Source organism: Thunnus albacares, chromosome 18, assembly GCF_914725855.1.
Source record: "Thunnus albacares chromosome 18, fThuAlb1.1, whole genome shotgun sequence".
NCBI lineage: Eukaryota > Metazoa > Chordata > Actinopteri > Scombriformes > Scombridae > Thunnus > Thunnus albacares.
Window position 1 is genome coordinate 1,349,913 of NC_058123.1, and position 16,033 is coordinate 1,365,945.

The 16,033-nt window shown below is 39.5% G+C and overlaps 1 long non-coding RNA gene across 1 annotated transcript in view; it reads right to left on the bottom strand.

Moving 5' to 3' along the window:
• Window positions 1-135: 135 nt before the first annotated feature.
• The window catches only part of LOC122968189, a 29,169-nt gene continuing 13,271 nt past the window's right edge, over window positions 136-16,033 (bottom strand). Inside the window, exon 3 of the long non-coding RNA XR_006398766.1 lies at window positions 136-270. This is a non-coding gene — a long non-coding RNA (uncharacterized LOC122968189). The remainder of the gene's footprint in view (window positions 271-16,033) is intronic.

Below are 16,033 nucleotides of genomic sequence, written 5' to 3' on the forward strand. Positions count from 1 at the left end.
AACATTAATTTTAAGTCAACTGACAAAAATTTCAGACATTCAGCTTAAAGACCAATCCACATTGAGTCTGATCCTGTGGATAGTCTATTGCAGGAATTAATAATAATATTAACAACAAATAGAAATAAAACATTAAACTATTTTCAATAATAATTTCCTACCTGTTGTATGATGACAAGTCAGTTATTGACGCTCCCTAAAAACTCCCTCTGATTGGTTGAAGGAGTCAGATAACCAACTTCAGACTGACTTCAGCACAGAGAAACACATCTACAACAATATAAAACATGAAAACATAAAAGTTGTTGATGGATCATCATTAACATTGAAAAGCAACACATTCACACATTACTATATGTCACCATCATCTCTCCTGCTGTTGGAGCAGTTATTGATCCTGAACACAAACTGTTAACAGATCTGATCTGAAGACAAACACAAGATATTCACACAAACACTTTCAACAACCGAGCGACTCATTAAACTAACAGTGAGAGCAGAGAGGAGTCATTAAACACTGAAAACTGTCAGTTATGACCTTACCGTACGGAGAAGAATATCTGCGACACGACAGTGAAGAAAACAAAAGTTAAATAGTTCAAACACCCAAACAGAGAGGAAGGAAGGGGAGGGGGGGAGTCACAATCACATTCAGCCATCACACATCCTGCTGCTGCATGTTGATCATAAGGTCAGATAAAAGTCATACTAACAATTCCCCCTTTTTTTTCTTTTCCTTTTTTTTTTTCTTTTCATAAGGGTATTATGAAATTAACATATATAACCATAACTGTAGCATCTTACATACACATGCTAGAAAATACACATAGTACATGTAAAATCTTCACTTCCATCTTGTCCTCAAATCTTCATGTTACAATGCTGTTTGCAGAATACATCAGTGTTTATTATCCTCTGTTATGTTAGACTACACCTGCTTCACTCTCCCTCACTTCTAATAGTGACCTGGCTACCATTGTGTCCTTGCTACAACTTTTCACTGGCATCAGGGACGAGGCCCCTATTGGTTCTCCGACCCCCCTTTAACCAGACTTCACCAAATCACTGACAAGCAAGTGAGAATGCTCCCATGTGCGTCTCTTCATACACAGAGTTCCCATCGTATCTCATTATCCCCATCTTCTCCACATTTTCTGACTATTACAATATGTCTCTCAGTCCTCAGTCCACGTTGTTCATTGGATCTTCAGACAATTCGGATGAAACAGACGTCGAGTCGTCGTCTTCATTCGTCTTCGGTGGAGCGTAGATGTAGGTGTTTCTGATTGGATTCTGGACCAGTATAGTCTTGGGAACAGAAGAAACTGATTTCATGATTAGGGCACGGAAAATTGGGAAACAACAACCCATCATTATGGCTACTATCACCACAATGCCTATAATAGGGGCACATAATCCTACCAGCCAAGTTAAAACAGAATTTCCCCCAAAATACCTTGTGATGTTTTCCCATAACTTGTTTCCTCTGTAACCCATTTCCACTCGTGCATTCCTATTGACTGTAACAATGCTTTCCTGGATATCTCTCAAATTCTTAATCGCAATCGACAAATTGCCACTTCCTTCCGAATCCGAGGGCAAATACGTGCAGCATCCTTCACCCACGATAGCACAGACGCTGCCGTTGACTGCGGTTAAAGCGTCTAATGCTACACGATTGTCATTAGCAAATCGCTTAATCAGGTCCAATTCACTACTGATAGACTTAAGCGCTAAGGATGTAGAATTAGCCATTAATGCGAAATCATGTCGTGTCAATGCTATAAGATAATGATTATTGTACTGCAATTCAGTATTCCAAAATATAGATGCGAACACCATTTGAGAATGAGTGTAAATTTGGTACCCATCATCCAATGCATAATATTGTTCTGCCAAACGTTGAGGATCAGTGTCCCTCAAATGTATGTATCCTTTTACTTCTCTGGCTTCTCTTTTGGCTCTAGATGAAGTCACATTATTTCTAATATACTCTACGGGCTCCACTACATAAGTTACATAATGTAGTATGCAAATTCCACATCTTCCTTTGAATCAAGGTGGAAGACTGTCCAAAACATATTCTCCACAGCACCAATAAAATCCTTCAATCACTGGTACACCCATAAATGCCAACTGTGCATAATTGTTCCCTTTGTCAATGATGTATCTACATTTATCAACCTGCACAAATTGTATGTTGGCTCTTCATGATTGAGTTGCAAAGCCTGTGTCATATTCTTATTCTTTTCAAACAACCCAATGGCGTCTAACTCCCTTATTTTCTTTAACAGTTCTTGTGGAGTTAAAGAGTAAACATCTGGTGCGGCGATTTTTAGAGTGTAAGAAGAATTTGGATCTAATCCATTTAGAAACATAGCAGTGAAAAAAGGATCTTTGTCCTCCTTTATTTCTAATTTGGCCTGTTCTTTCCAGCACTTTTGAAATCTCGCTGCATATTCAAACATTGGTTCATTACATTTACGTTTGCAGTTCAAAACTTGCGTGATATCTCTCTCTTGCGCAGCATTTTTTTTTGAAGAAAATCAGCCATTTCTCTAATGTGCTCTTCTTTATACCTTTTGTCTAACCATGGATATTTTTTCTCTAGTCGAGTTTCATGTTCAAGAGGACCATCATCATCAAAACTTAATGTTTCACATGCTTCTATCAATTTGTCTACACTGATATTTGGCATTAAAGTTGTCAATATATAGCGAACATCTCTCCCTGACATCGCGCTATGCATTAAAGCAGTTGTCAACCAGTTCAGAAAGGCTGTGGGATTTATCAGTGGTTTAGGGGCGTCCCGTGTGATTTGTGATATTTCACTCAGCGTCAAAGGTTTGTCTAAAACTCCATCATCAAACGTGACTAGTGGAAGCGCAACATTCATAGTTTCTCCGTCCGCTGATTGTTTCTCTTGCTCCTCTTGATATTGTATGTATGTCATTATGAGGTCATGAAGAATTTCCGCATCTTTATCCGTAATACTGTTAATTACCGCTTTAGTATATTTAAGGTCTTTAAATCTCTCTACATCTAATGTGAAACCCTGTTCTCGCTCATAGCGTTTCAACACTCTTTTGAAACTGTCAATCATGCATTTAGATACTTCATTGATCTCTATCTCTTGCCCGTTCTTCAGTATGGCAAAACACTTTTTCGGATTCGGATTAGGTACGGCAGTATTATCCATTATGTATGCTCGTATGAAGTCTAATTTACTCTTGTCAAAACTACCATCCCTGGGAAATTTATTATCTGTCCACTCAGAGATGTCTGTTAAGAATGGTTCAACGTAGTAAAATCCTATTTTAGTTTGCATCCACTCTCTAGGTGACATCTGATTTATTGTTTTAGCTTTAACTTCTTTAAGGTAAGGGTTCGTCTTTAACAATTTCTTCATTGCTTTCCTTTCCTTTCTTGGTAGATCATGTTCTGTTTTGTTTTTTATCTCAATCTCCTCTTTACACATTTTACTGGATTGTGACCCGATGATTAAATATTGTTAGTATATAATACACCAAAACATGCAGCGTCTCTGAAATAAGAACTTTCTTATGTCTCTTCCACTCTCTTTTTTTTTTTTGTGTGGGCTGATGTAACGATCAACTGTATGTCAGAAGGCACTCAACCACTATATAATCAACAACCCAATAACCTTTATTTACAAACAGCGCAAGGCGCTAGACAGCCCTTGCCTGTGACACTCGTCCAGACCCACTTTCTCTCTCAAAGTGCTCTAACAGTGTCTCTGTCGGGACGGAGCGCTCTATAGCCTCTCCTCTGCACCCCTGCCCAGACCCGCTTTTCTCTCTTTTTTTGAAAAGCGCTCTGACAGTGTGACTTATACTGTGTGTCCACTCCGGAGATTTCTCTTTTCTCTCTTTTTTTTCTATGTGTCTGACCTCTCTTTGTCAGAACACCAAGGCACGTGCTCATAAGGCACACACAGTCCGACTCCAATGATAAACCATATGTTAAGTACCCCTGACAACAGTTGCTCAAAACCAATCAACAATCACTATGAGAAGTGGTTCCAATAACCATACCAATCAATTAATAATTTGATTCAGTCCCACATAGCCAATAGAACAACATCACACCACATCATCCAAAAACCAGGTACTTCGCAGTGAGCAGTCAGGTAAGCAGTGAAATTTAGAATATCACAAACATCTGCTTACCTGCGTCACCGACTGTTCGTGACGCCAAATGAAAGGAAGGATGTGTGATGATATCGTTCAAAGGAAGAGCTGGCGAAGTTCTTATTTTGAAGACGTTTATTAGACGATGGCCATCGGGTCCATTCCATATACAAAGATGGTCTGGGCACCGTATCGCTGTCGGTGCATAGCTTATATAGGGTTACACATCTGTATCTTATCACATGAATAACATAGGTTCTCCATGGGCATTAATTCAGTTGGGAGCCATCCATCAAGTGATTGACAGCTACCTCACAACATATTATGTATCATAACATACCACATCTGGAACGGCTCCAATCTTGACCCTGGACCCATTGTTTGTATCTAAAAGCTCCCCTAGAAGGGCTATACCATATTACCTAAGGTGACATGCAGACTATGGAATGTTTATGTCACATGTCCAACACCCAAAATCAGTAAAGTACATAGGGTCAAATAAAAGTCATACTAACACACATAGAAATCTGCATAACTATGATTTGTCTTTCCACTGGCTCAGACAAAAATACAACAAAATAAACTAACTGTTTTAACTATAAACACTCAACTGTCTCATTTTACAAAGCAAATAACTAAATTTAGAATAGTCACAGCACAGAGTAATTTGGAACGGGTTTTGAACACAAACAAACACTAAACCTAACTGAAGAACACTATTTGTAACATGTATGATATATAAAAGAAATACATCAAATGATCACCTACTATTCAATTTTCTCTCACAGTTTCTGAAGAGTGGTTTTAAAGCTCAAAGTTAGCGGCTCCAGCCATCGCCATCTTGGCAGTGCCTGACTGCGCCCAACTCCTGGCTAATCCAAAGAGGCAAAGAGGTAGGGCTGAGGCGGGCCAAATGAAGCCTTGTTGCTGAAACAAGCTACCCAGCGGCTAGTGACCTGTCACTCAAAGCAGACATGTCTTTAATTATGCATAGCTTTACTGCTTTATAAAATGTAAGCGGGCAAGTTATAAAAAAATTGACCCCCTGTACAGTTGTCATCAATGGGGAAATTAGCTATAGAGACCAAAACCACTGTTATTTGTACCAGGCTGTAAACATGTTTATTTCTACTGTAAAGTTGGACATTTTAACATGGGGATCTATGGGGATTGGCTCGCTTTTGGAGCCTTAAGTGGCCATTCAAGGAACTGCAGTTTTTGGCACTTCTACATTGGCTTAATTTTTCAGCCCTGGAGGTTGCTGCTTGAGGTGTTGTGAAAGAGCTGGGTCTTTTGTCTTTTCCTAAAGATTTAGAGGGTCTCTGTGGATCGAATAGAGTTTGGTAACTCGTTCCACCATCAGGGAACTACAAAAGAGAAGAGTCTGGCTTGTGACTTAGGGCCCCGTTGTGGTACCGGGCATCTTTCATTAGCAGAGCGTTGTGACTGACAGGGAGTGTACACCTGAATGAGGGAATTCAGGTACGTGGAAGCCATTTTAGTTGCTGTTTTGGGTTTTGAATTTGATGCGGGCAGCAACTGGGAGCCAGTAGAGGGATATGAACAGTGGGGTGATATGTGCTGTTTTGTGCTGGTTGAAGACCAGACGCGCCACTGCGTTCTGGATCATCTGCATAAGTTTGAACGTATATGCAGGAAGGCTCGCCAATAAGGAGTTGCGCTAGTCAATGCATGATATTAAAAGAGCCTGTGCCAGGAGTTGTGCTGCATGCTCAGACAGGTAGGGTCTGATCTTTCTAATGTTATACAGGGCAAATCGACGACCAAGCAATTGAGGCCATGTGAACCTTAAAGGTTAGTTGAATCATTACACCCAAGTTTCGGGCAGACTTTGTGGGCATGAATTGGGTTCATTTGAGCTGGATGCTGATATTTTGTTGTATAAAAGGATTTGCTGGGATGACAAGGAGTCTGAGAGAGGTTGAGTTGAAGGTAGCATTCTTTCATCCATGCTGGTATATCAGCAAGACTCTGTGTTCTTCCAGCATGAATGACAGGAAGAGGTGGAGACCTGTGTGAGGTCAAATGAGGACAGAAGGGACAGGAAGTCAGCTGCTTGGGTTATGTCAGTATGGATATTCATGTCTCCCATGACAATCAGTGGTGTGTCATAATCAGAAATGGCTGAGAGTAACATGTCAAGTTCTACAACAGAGCTCCCCAGTTGACACCCTGGTGGGTGGTATATGACAACCACAACCAGCTTAATAGGAGCAGTAACCCTGATTGCGTGGCATTCAAAGAGGGAGTTGTTGCTTAGTGGAGAAAGCTGGATCCCTGTACTGCCTCAGAGCCAAACAGGATGGGGTGTGTGTTGACAGAGAGTGCTGCTGATATGGCAGTATTTCCTGGACAGATCCAGGTTTCAGTCAGGCCAAGTGCTTGGGTAAACTCTGTTTTGTTCACAGCCAATTGGCAATGCCATAGGCCAACAGTAAAGGAGGATTGAGTAGAAGAGGCTAGAAGACTGAAAAGAGGTAGTATCAGAGGAGTTTATGGGAAAGTTAAATGGGGATTATGGGCTTTTGGCACTCTAATCTCTTTCTTATTAGTGTTAGTAGTGATAAAGCCATTCGTGAAGCTGATAGGAAAATGTTTTAAATTGCTCCTATTGAGTATATGGTGGGTAATTAAATTAATTTCATTTAATTAAAATTAAATGAATTCTGAAATCCATCAGATGGACCTTCTGCCAACTGTTCAGGTGCAAGACAGCAGCAAGATGAGGCAAGAAGGAGGGATTGAGGCATGTGGTAGAAATGTGCCAGTTAGCAAAAAACAGAAGTTGAAGCTATCAGTTACAAAAGACCGTACCGATGTGGAGAAGTTGAACTAACTGTCAAAGCACATCCTGCCTCTGCATAGCATTCTCTACAATCTACATAGTAATAGACTGCACCAATTAGCTAATACCCCCACCTCAGAGGACGGCCCCAAATTTAGATGAAAAAGAGGCACCCCTGGAACCATTTCACAGTGTCCCCTGACAACAAATAAGCAAGAAGAGATGGCAGCTGACAAGATGACCAACCTCTCTGTCGAATTGCATTGATTACAGTCATTCGACATGTGTGAATTGACTGACACAAGTAAAGGAGACCAATTTAGCTCTTCCAGCTCTAACCAAAGCCCCCCCAGAACCTACTGCAGCCCCTGAAGAGAGAGAAGAGCCTCCCGGCCAAGCCCAGATCTCCTGGTCAACACCTACGGAGAGCATAATGAACATAACGGTGACTCAGTGGCTCCCTCCCCAGAGGAAAACCTGCATAGACCTGAATAATGGGAGCATCTGGCCCCCACTGAGCAACCTGAACTCTACATCGGACTGATGGAACTGATGACGAAACTTGAAGAAAACAGTACACCCCCTATTCAGCTCGCCCACCCCATGCAAATGTCTCACCTGCAGCTGTACGATCGTTATGGACAGAAACTCAGTGACAGACAACTCTTAGGTCAGCATGGTTGGGCAAACATTTGCTATTCCAAACTAGGCTGTGTGCCAGCTCACCTGCCATATGACCACCTTGGCAACCAGTATTGGGAGTTTAAGGCTGCCAGTGTTGTAGACTTTGGTATTTGTCTCTGCCCCCACATGCTGGCTACTGGAAGCCCGAAAATGGTAGCCTTTGAGGTAACATGCTACAAGCACCCTGCTGGAGGTTGGTGTGAGGTCCAGTCTTGAAATATGACCATGATCTGCACACTCTCCCTTGTCTCACATCCTACCCAGACCCCACCTAAACCTGCACCCTTTATGCCAACCCTTTGTCTACCTGCACCCCTGTGACATTCCCTCAAATATTTTACCTTTCTCTTCCTACCCCGATTATGAGACTACCTTGTTTGGTTATTGGTCCTGGTTTCTGGGTGGTGCCCTGTATTTGTTAATTCATATTAATAATTCTATTAATTGTCATAATTAGTTAATTATCTTTGATAATTGATCATTATTGCAAATAATCAACTGTGTTCCTCACAGATCCAACAGTTGGTCCCAAACGCACTACTGCCCATCCCAACAACTCCAACCTGTGTGGATGTATGATGTACCTCAAAGGATATCAGAAGCAGCATGTTAGAAAATCAGGTGTAACGTAGTTGACACTAGGCCTAAACGCACTGCAAGCGTCAAATTTGAAATTCCAGCACCACAGAACCAACACAAATTTGTCATTTTGTCCTTGTATTAACCGCTAGTTGGATGTAATGAATTAATGAAAAGGAGAAATGCAGAGGAGGAAAATGAAACAAACTAAGAGCGTCTGTGTCCACAGTAAATCATTTGTTAACTGTTGATGGTTATTTATTTGTGCGTTAAAACATGACTGCCGTGACATAATCAGAATATAACGTTTTATTTCTCTCATTCAGAGGTTTTGTTCTCACTACTGCTTGCTCTCCTTGCTCGACCACCACTGCGCTGTCTCTCTCTCGCTCGCTCACCGGTGCTCAGCTGACTTGCGCTCTCTCTCTTTTTTGGCTGCAGAGAAAACAGCTTTGGGCGCTGGGTCCTCATTTGACGCTCCGAAAATCGGAACAAGGTTGGAGTAGGCGCGTCAAGGCAGTTTGACGCGCGTCAGATGCTTCCAGTGCGTTTAGGCATTAAATGACGGAGTTGACTGGACATAATTATGAACCAACAGTGCAGTTTATTTCAAGGCAGAAGTGCTATTCAACACAATACATTTTACATTTACTTAAAACAAACATTGTAAAGGAACAAGCTTTTATACAGTGTGAATAAAACGTTCCTATTGAACAGTTTATGTAGAAAAGATGTTCTTTTTAATATGTTCAGATACATGTTGTTCAACAGACATCTATGTATCTAATATTACATTTATGTAAAGGATAATCTAATCTAATCAAGAAAACTGACTAAAGTAGATTTAAGACCACAGCAACTAAGACAATGATCCTTCAATGCATACCCAGAGCTAAGCAAGAAGAATTTACCAGCTTGAACTGGGATGATGTTCTGTCCTCTGATGATCTGGACTATGGCTGTGATACTTTTACTCACACAATCAACTCTGTGAGGGAAAGATTTAATGTGAGGATACAGATACAATCTGGAGACCGCCTTGAAGCCAGTAACTACAGACCAATAAGTATACTGCCAGTACTCTCAAAGGTTGCTGAGAAAGTTGTCATTAAACAACTGACAACATTTCTTAATACAAGCAGTTTTGGTCTACATTGTATGCAGTTTGGCTTTAGAGCAAATCATCACACTGAAACTGCTACCTTGCACTTAATAGAACAAATTAAATCAAGACTTGATAAAGGAGGAGTAGTTGCTGCTGTATTTTTAGATCTGTGTAAAGCATTCGACACAGTCAATCATGATGTTTTAATACCGAAACTCTCTAAATTTAACTTCTCCTCTAGAGCACTGGCATGGATGTCTTCATATTTATCTAATAGGAGACAATGTGTTAAAGTTGGTGACACACTGTCCAGTAACATGAAGTGCACAATGGGTGTTCCACAAGGGTCAGTGTTAGGTCCCCTATTATTTAGCCTATATATTAATGATCTCCCTCAACAGTGTCATGATGCAGAACTACAAATGTATGCAGATGACACCATTGTGTACACACAAGCAAAAACAGCTGAGTTAGCTGCTGCTAAGCTAACAATTGCATTAGAAAGGATCACACATTGGCTTGATCAATCATGTCTGAGTCTAAATGTAAACAAGACAAAAGGTATGTTTTTCTCTAAGACTATGGTGCAACCTCCTAACGCTGATATTCTCATCAAAGGTGAAAAAACTGACATAGTTACTGATTTTAAATATCTTGGTGTGACACTGGATCCAAATTTGAACTTTAAGAAACATGTTAAAAAAACAGTTAAAATCATAAAGTACAACTTAGCAAATTTTAGATATATTAGAAACTGTCTCTCTTTGGATGCAGCCAAGATATTTATGCAGCTATGATTCTTTCCTATATGTCTTATTGATCACATGTTGGGGGCAGGCTGGAGAAACAGCCATAAAACCTCTTGAGTCCTTAAACAAACAAACTCTAAACACTCTGGACAAAAAGCCAATGCAATTCCATCACTGTAGGGTTCTGAAGAAATACAATTTACTGAGCTTTGACAATTTTAGATTATTCTCAAATTTGTGCCTAGTTTATAAAATTTTAAATGGTTTGTCCTCCTCCACTGTGTGACTTTGTGTTCACTCGCTCAGTAAGTTCTATTAGATCCTCCAGAATATCCTCTATACATGATTGGACCATTTCATCACACTGCATCTGGACAGCCAGCTTTCTCTGTGAAGCCACAACTCAGTGAACGTCCTACCTGATTATATGAAGAACTGCAGTTCAATCAATACATTCAAGGCCAAATTAAAAAATCTACTAAAGATCAATCAGCTGTGTGACCACTGAGTCTAAACTCCATCTATGGTCTTCTCATTAGTGCAGGTAGTCTTGCTTTTAATTTGACAAGTTTACATTATTAATTTCTAATTGACATTGTGGGTGTATGTGATGTGTTGTTGTGTGTAGCTTTGTATTTTGCATTTTGTATTCTGTGTATTTTTTTTTTGCTTTGTACTGTTTGTTGTTGTGCTGTTGTATGTTTTGATTGTGGGGGACTAAAGATGTAAATTAGCTTTGAGCTAAGTCCAGTGTATCTTTAACGTTTAAAACTGCACACTGTCCCAATCAATAAATCAAATCAAACAAGTTGATTTAATATGTCATATTGTAAATTTGTAATGGTGCAACAGGTTAGGGTTATTTGTAGGATGAGATTTTGTTACAATATATCAAACTGTATTTCAATGCAGCGCTGCTTCCTGCTCTGTTAAAACAAGAAGTTACTGTTAAAAATAAAAACCACAGCAGATGTTGATGTTTGGTTTCAGCAGCACAATGAATTCTGGTATTCAGACAAAATAACAAACTATAAAACTATCAAATGTTATTTATTTACACACATTTAGATTACATTATAATTAAATATATCTTTGTGCCACGAGTTCAGCAAAAGTACCAATACATCAATGTAAGAATACTCCTTTATATCAGATGACAGCAGTACATCTGGGTACTTTCCCATTGTGTCGCACTCCCACCCCTTTTCTGGTAAAAGCAGCTTCTCTAATTTGACTGCTGGTAAATTCAGATTCTGAGGTCTTTGCCAATTTAAAAGCATAAAATAAGAACACTGTATTACTTTTTAGCCATTAGGAGCCTAAATACTGTGATCAGTCAGGCAAACAATCATGTTATGTCAGAAAAAATAAAGAAACAGGGGTTGATGAGTGTCCTTTCTTTTTATGTCAGCAAGCACATGTTTAATGATCATGTCGCTGTTAATCACAGTCTGATTGATGTCGATAGCACATCTGGTTTTCCACAGTTTAACCTGTTTAACACACTCTACTGATGATCATCTGGAACAATTTCTTTTTGTTTGGAAGGAATCTTTTCTTCCAGAAGACAATACATAACGGAGTAGTTTAAATTAAAAACCAGTCCAAGGCCTTGTAGTATAGACCAGACCTCCTGATCATTACAATAAATCATAGGAAACTCTTTTGTTGTTACATAACAACTCCAATAAGCCACCGAACATCTCTACTACTCTCTGAGAGATTATTATTATTTAAATGTTTTTATCATCTCAGTGCCTGTGTTATCAGTAAAGTTTTTATATTCAATGAGCCCACCATATTTAAAATCAATAATCTCTGTAAAAATCATTTTACTTGGTAAACCATTCCAGTCTATCTGTAAATGTTGGTGCTGTGTAATAAAAGCTGCATATATGAGGACCATGTCTGGCTCCTCTTTCTCCACATGGAGGGATCTCAAACCCAGAGAGCATTTCTGGAGACGGCGGCAGAAACATTTTTAACAAAATCTATTTTTAATCTGGTACCAAACTCTATAGTGCTCAGCCCCCCATATTCCTTACTTTTATATGCTGCCAAAAAAAAAATAAGTGAACACTTAAATCTCACATCAGATCTTGATGAACAAATTGATGAACAAAGCTGAAAATCTTTACTGATGTACTTTGTTTAAACTGTTGAGAACAAAATGACGTAACAACAGTCAGTGGAAACCAAAACCATCAGCCCACTGAGGGCTGGATTCAAAATCACACCGAAAATCAAAAGAGAAAAATTGAAATCACAGGCTGATCCAACTTGTATGAATTTTATTACAGCAACTCATAATGTGACTCAGTAGTGTGAATGGTCCTCTGTGTGCCTGTATGCACAACATCTGGGCATGCTCCTGATAAGTCGAATGGTGTCTTGGGGGATCTCCTCCCAGACCTGGATCAGGGCGTCAGTGAGCTCCTAGACAGTCTGTGGCGGTACTTGGCAGCAGGGCTGCTGCTAACCATCTGAAGACCATAAGCATAATTGGTCATGGGGGTCCAGTTTTCTCTTCTTCTGTTTTTCAGCTTTTTTTCAGAGATTCATGTTGCCTCTTACTTGCCATTATGCCTCATTCAGAGGCGGAGCTAGACTCTCAGCACAGAGGGGGCAAAGCATTCTCAAGGGGCCTTTCTAAAACAGTCATTCACAACTGTAAAATAGCTGATATATGCTATCTATAATCATAAACTGTTATTGAGCCATGCAAGTCTATATCTCAGGAAACATACAGCGAAGCCACTTTGAGACAAACTTGTTCTGAAGAACAAAAAAGAAAACAGGTTGCCAGCCGTGTTCAAATGTTTCAGCACTGAGGACAGCATGTGGTGCTCTACATACACCGACTGACCAACAGTTCAATAACATAAACATAAAATAGACACAGCGGTCTATTCAAATACAAAGAGGACAGTCTGCAACACCACAGGTAGTGACACAGACAGGAGCTGAGATGCAGTAAACATGGAGTTAAACCACACATTAATCTAACATTATGACTCATTTCACCATAACCAACTTTTAAGTTAATAAAGACTAATTATGGATGTTTAACTCACCAGTTGTTGTCCCTGCTTAGCCCATAAGAACCCGGACCCATTTCTCCTTCAGTATCAAAGATCTGTAATGTAACATATATGTAATAAAGATATTTCCCTAACTTGTTTTATATCAATTTGTTCAAGGAAATGTGGTCAGAACAGGTTAAATGTAATACAGGACGTCTTATTAAAGCATCAGAATTGTTAAATGGGTTGAAACCTTCCTTTAGTAACAAAAAACAAGCTTTTTAAAAGTAGCTACTTCTGTCACATTTGCTGACCAGGCACACCGCCATTTTGGAAGTGATGTCATGGTTACACAGATTCACACATTATCACATGACTGCAGCAGGATGTTCAGTAGATGTCACTGAGGGACTTCATGAGTTAAAATCAAGGATAAAGCTGTATAAGGAATTTTCCACAACATTGAAAGGGTTGGTGTGTCACCATGGGTTCTTATGGCTTAGACTGCTGTGGTTTAGTGTATTGTTAATCCATTTGTGTATTTCTCCATCCTCCATGGAATAAAGTAATCCAAACATTTTAACAAACTTTCTACATTTCACGGTCCCTTTTAAAACTTCATCCTCCTCTCCTTCATGGTGGCAAACCTGCCCACCACTTAGTCCTTATTAGTGTTTATGTCCCACTCAACACACAGCAAAGTGAGGTTGGATAGTTTGGCCTCATTCACACACGAACGCAAACAGAGCCTTGACGCCTTCTGAGACTTAATGAGTCTCAGAAGGCTGAAACTTTGACTGGCAAGTTTCATTCACCATGAACATAAAAAGACGCAAATATTTCATATTTTGGATAAAGTTTTCAGCGAAGTTAGTTATAAACTTTGATTCGCTGCTTCTGCGGTCTTCACTTCCCACAGATTCAACGAGCAGAAATACGGACAGTGCCACTGTGGCATTGCAACCCACACTGTGGTGGGAGGGGGGATTACACCCATAGTCATAAGAACTACCATAGAGAATGAATAGAAGAAGCTGAGAGAGTTAAGTTCTGGTATTCCTGCTGCACCCGCGGGGTCGAGCGCTACGTCCCCAGCGGGCCCCTACTGAGCGTGGGCCCTGGGGCGGTTGCCCCCTCTGCCCCCACGGTTGCTCCGCTTGTGGCCTCATTCAAAAACAGCTTGATAAAGCAGGTTAAAATGTCAAACTTCAGGCGAGAGGCAGATAGTAGGCTACAAGCGAACCAAAGCAAACTCTGAAGCGAACAGACGAGGGCTCTGAAGATTGTACCATTTCGAGGAAGGGGCGAGGGGGGGGGTGATTGAGTGATAGGGTACATGCAATGAAAAAAACAACAGCGGGCCTGTCCATAACTAATTTATATATTTTATCAATTTGTGCTAAAAAGTAATAATGTGATGATTATCATGACATTTTTATCAACCTTAATTTTGTAGGCCCCTGCTTGGTACTTGAGGCCCCACGCGCTCTGCGTACTCTGCGTATGCGGTGCTGCGGCACTGAGTCGAGGTATTAAAACGGTTAGCTGTCTGCCAGCTAGTTAACTGGTAAACCGAAAACGGAAATGATGTCGGGATTTCTCTCTTGTTCAGATGTTGATATAACAGGCTCATTCAGTCAATGGATATGAGCTCCTGCACAATCACCACATAATGCATAATGGTTAGATTCTTTTTAAATTATTTCTTTATTTTAGAGAACACGTGTACAATAACAGCATGTACACAAACAACTGTCCATACCAGGTGCACAAAGACAAAATTATAAAATATATTTTGAAAAAGTAATACAAATTCAAAATAATGTATCATCAGTCAATAAGAAATTTATCCATTATAATTATATTAACACAATTAGTTTTAATTGTCTTCTTATTCTTAAGGACTCTTATTGTGGAGCCATATTGCTGCGTTCTTGAAGTCCTCTCATCTCTTCTTGTGATAAAATTAACTGCACAAAAAATAATATCTTTTCCCGTCTCATTGCCCTCAAAACATATAAAAATGTCTTTTATCCTTAAATTGAATTGTTTGCTGAGTTTCCTTCTTATGTAATACTAAACATCCACCTAAAATATTCTAGTGAACATACAGTGATAAAACAACTGACACATTGTTTCTTCTTCTAGTCCACAGAAACTTCAAAATATTCAATATTAATTCTAAATCTTTCTAATGTCTTTTCTGATGCAAAAGGAAACCTCTTTAACTTTTTTACTAAGACAAAATTTGTCCCCAACTAACCCTTTTCTGCCAATTAATTTCTACATAATTGTTAGTAATTGTTTACAATTAGTTAATCATTTTACTTTGAAAGTATTATTTAATCTTACAAAACGTAGTACCTCCAGACCACCATTTATTTTTATGTTGCATAAGATGTCATTTCTTAATAATCACATTTGTTCCTCCAAATTAAATTAAATTAAATTTATCTTTGTTTTGTATATTTCAGGAGGTTTTCCAATGTTAAGGACACACAGACAGATCTGGATGTTTCTTCAGCTTTAGACAGAAAAACTCTTCCCGGCTCGCTCTGACGTCACGCACGAGCAACGATAACCTGACGAGATTGAGGTGGCTAATGAGAAGGAATCTCTGATTTCTATAAAATGGTTCATTTCACTATCAGAATCTGATCCATTCAGTTCAATAACATTTGGAAAGTCTAGAAGAGCCGCACGATTGAATTATTTTATCCCCATTCAAGTTAGCAGAGGGTTTAACCAGAAGTAGCGGCTCAGACTCACCAAATATTCTGCCAATTAATTTCTACATGAAGCGAAGCCCAAAAGAATCTTCTTAGGGGCAGAGTTACAGCTTATATGTTATTCTTATTTATTCAAGCATTTATTCTTAATGTCAACTTCTCCAAGGAATATACCTCTATTGAATGGATTAATCATTGAAACCTTGA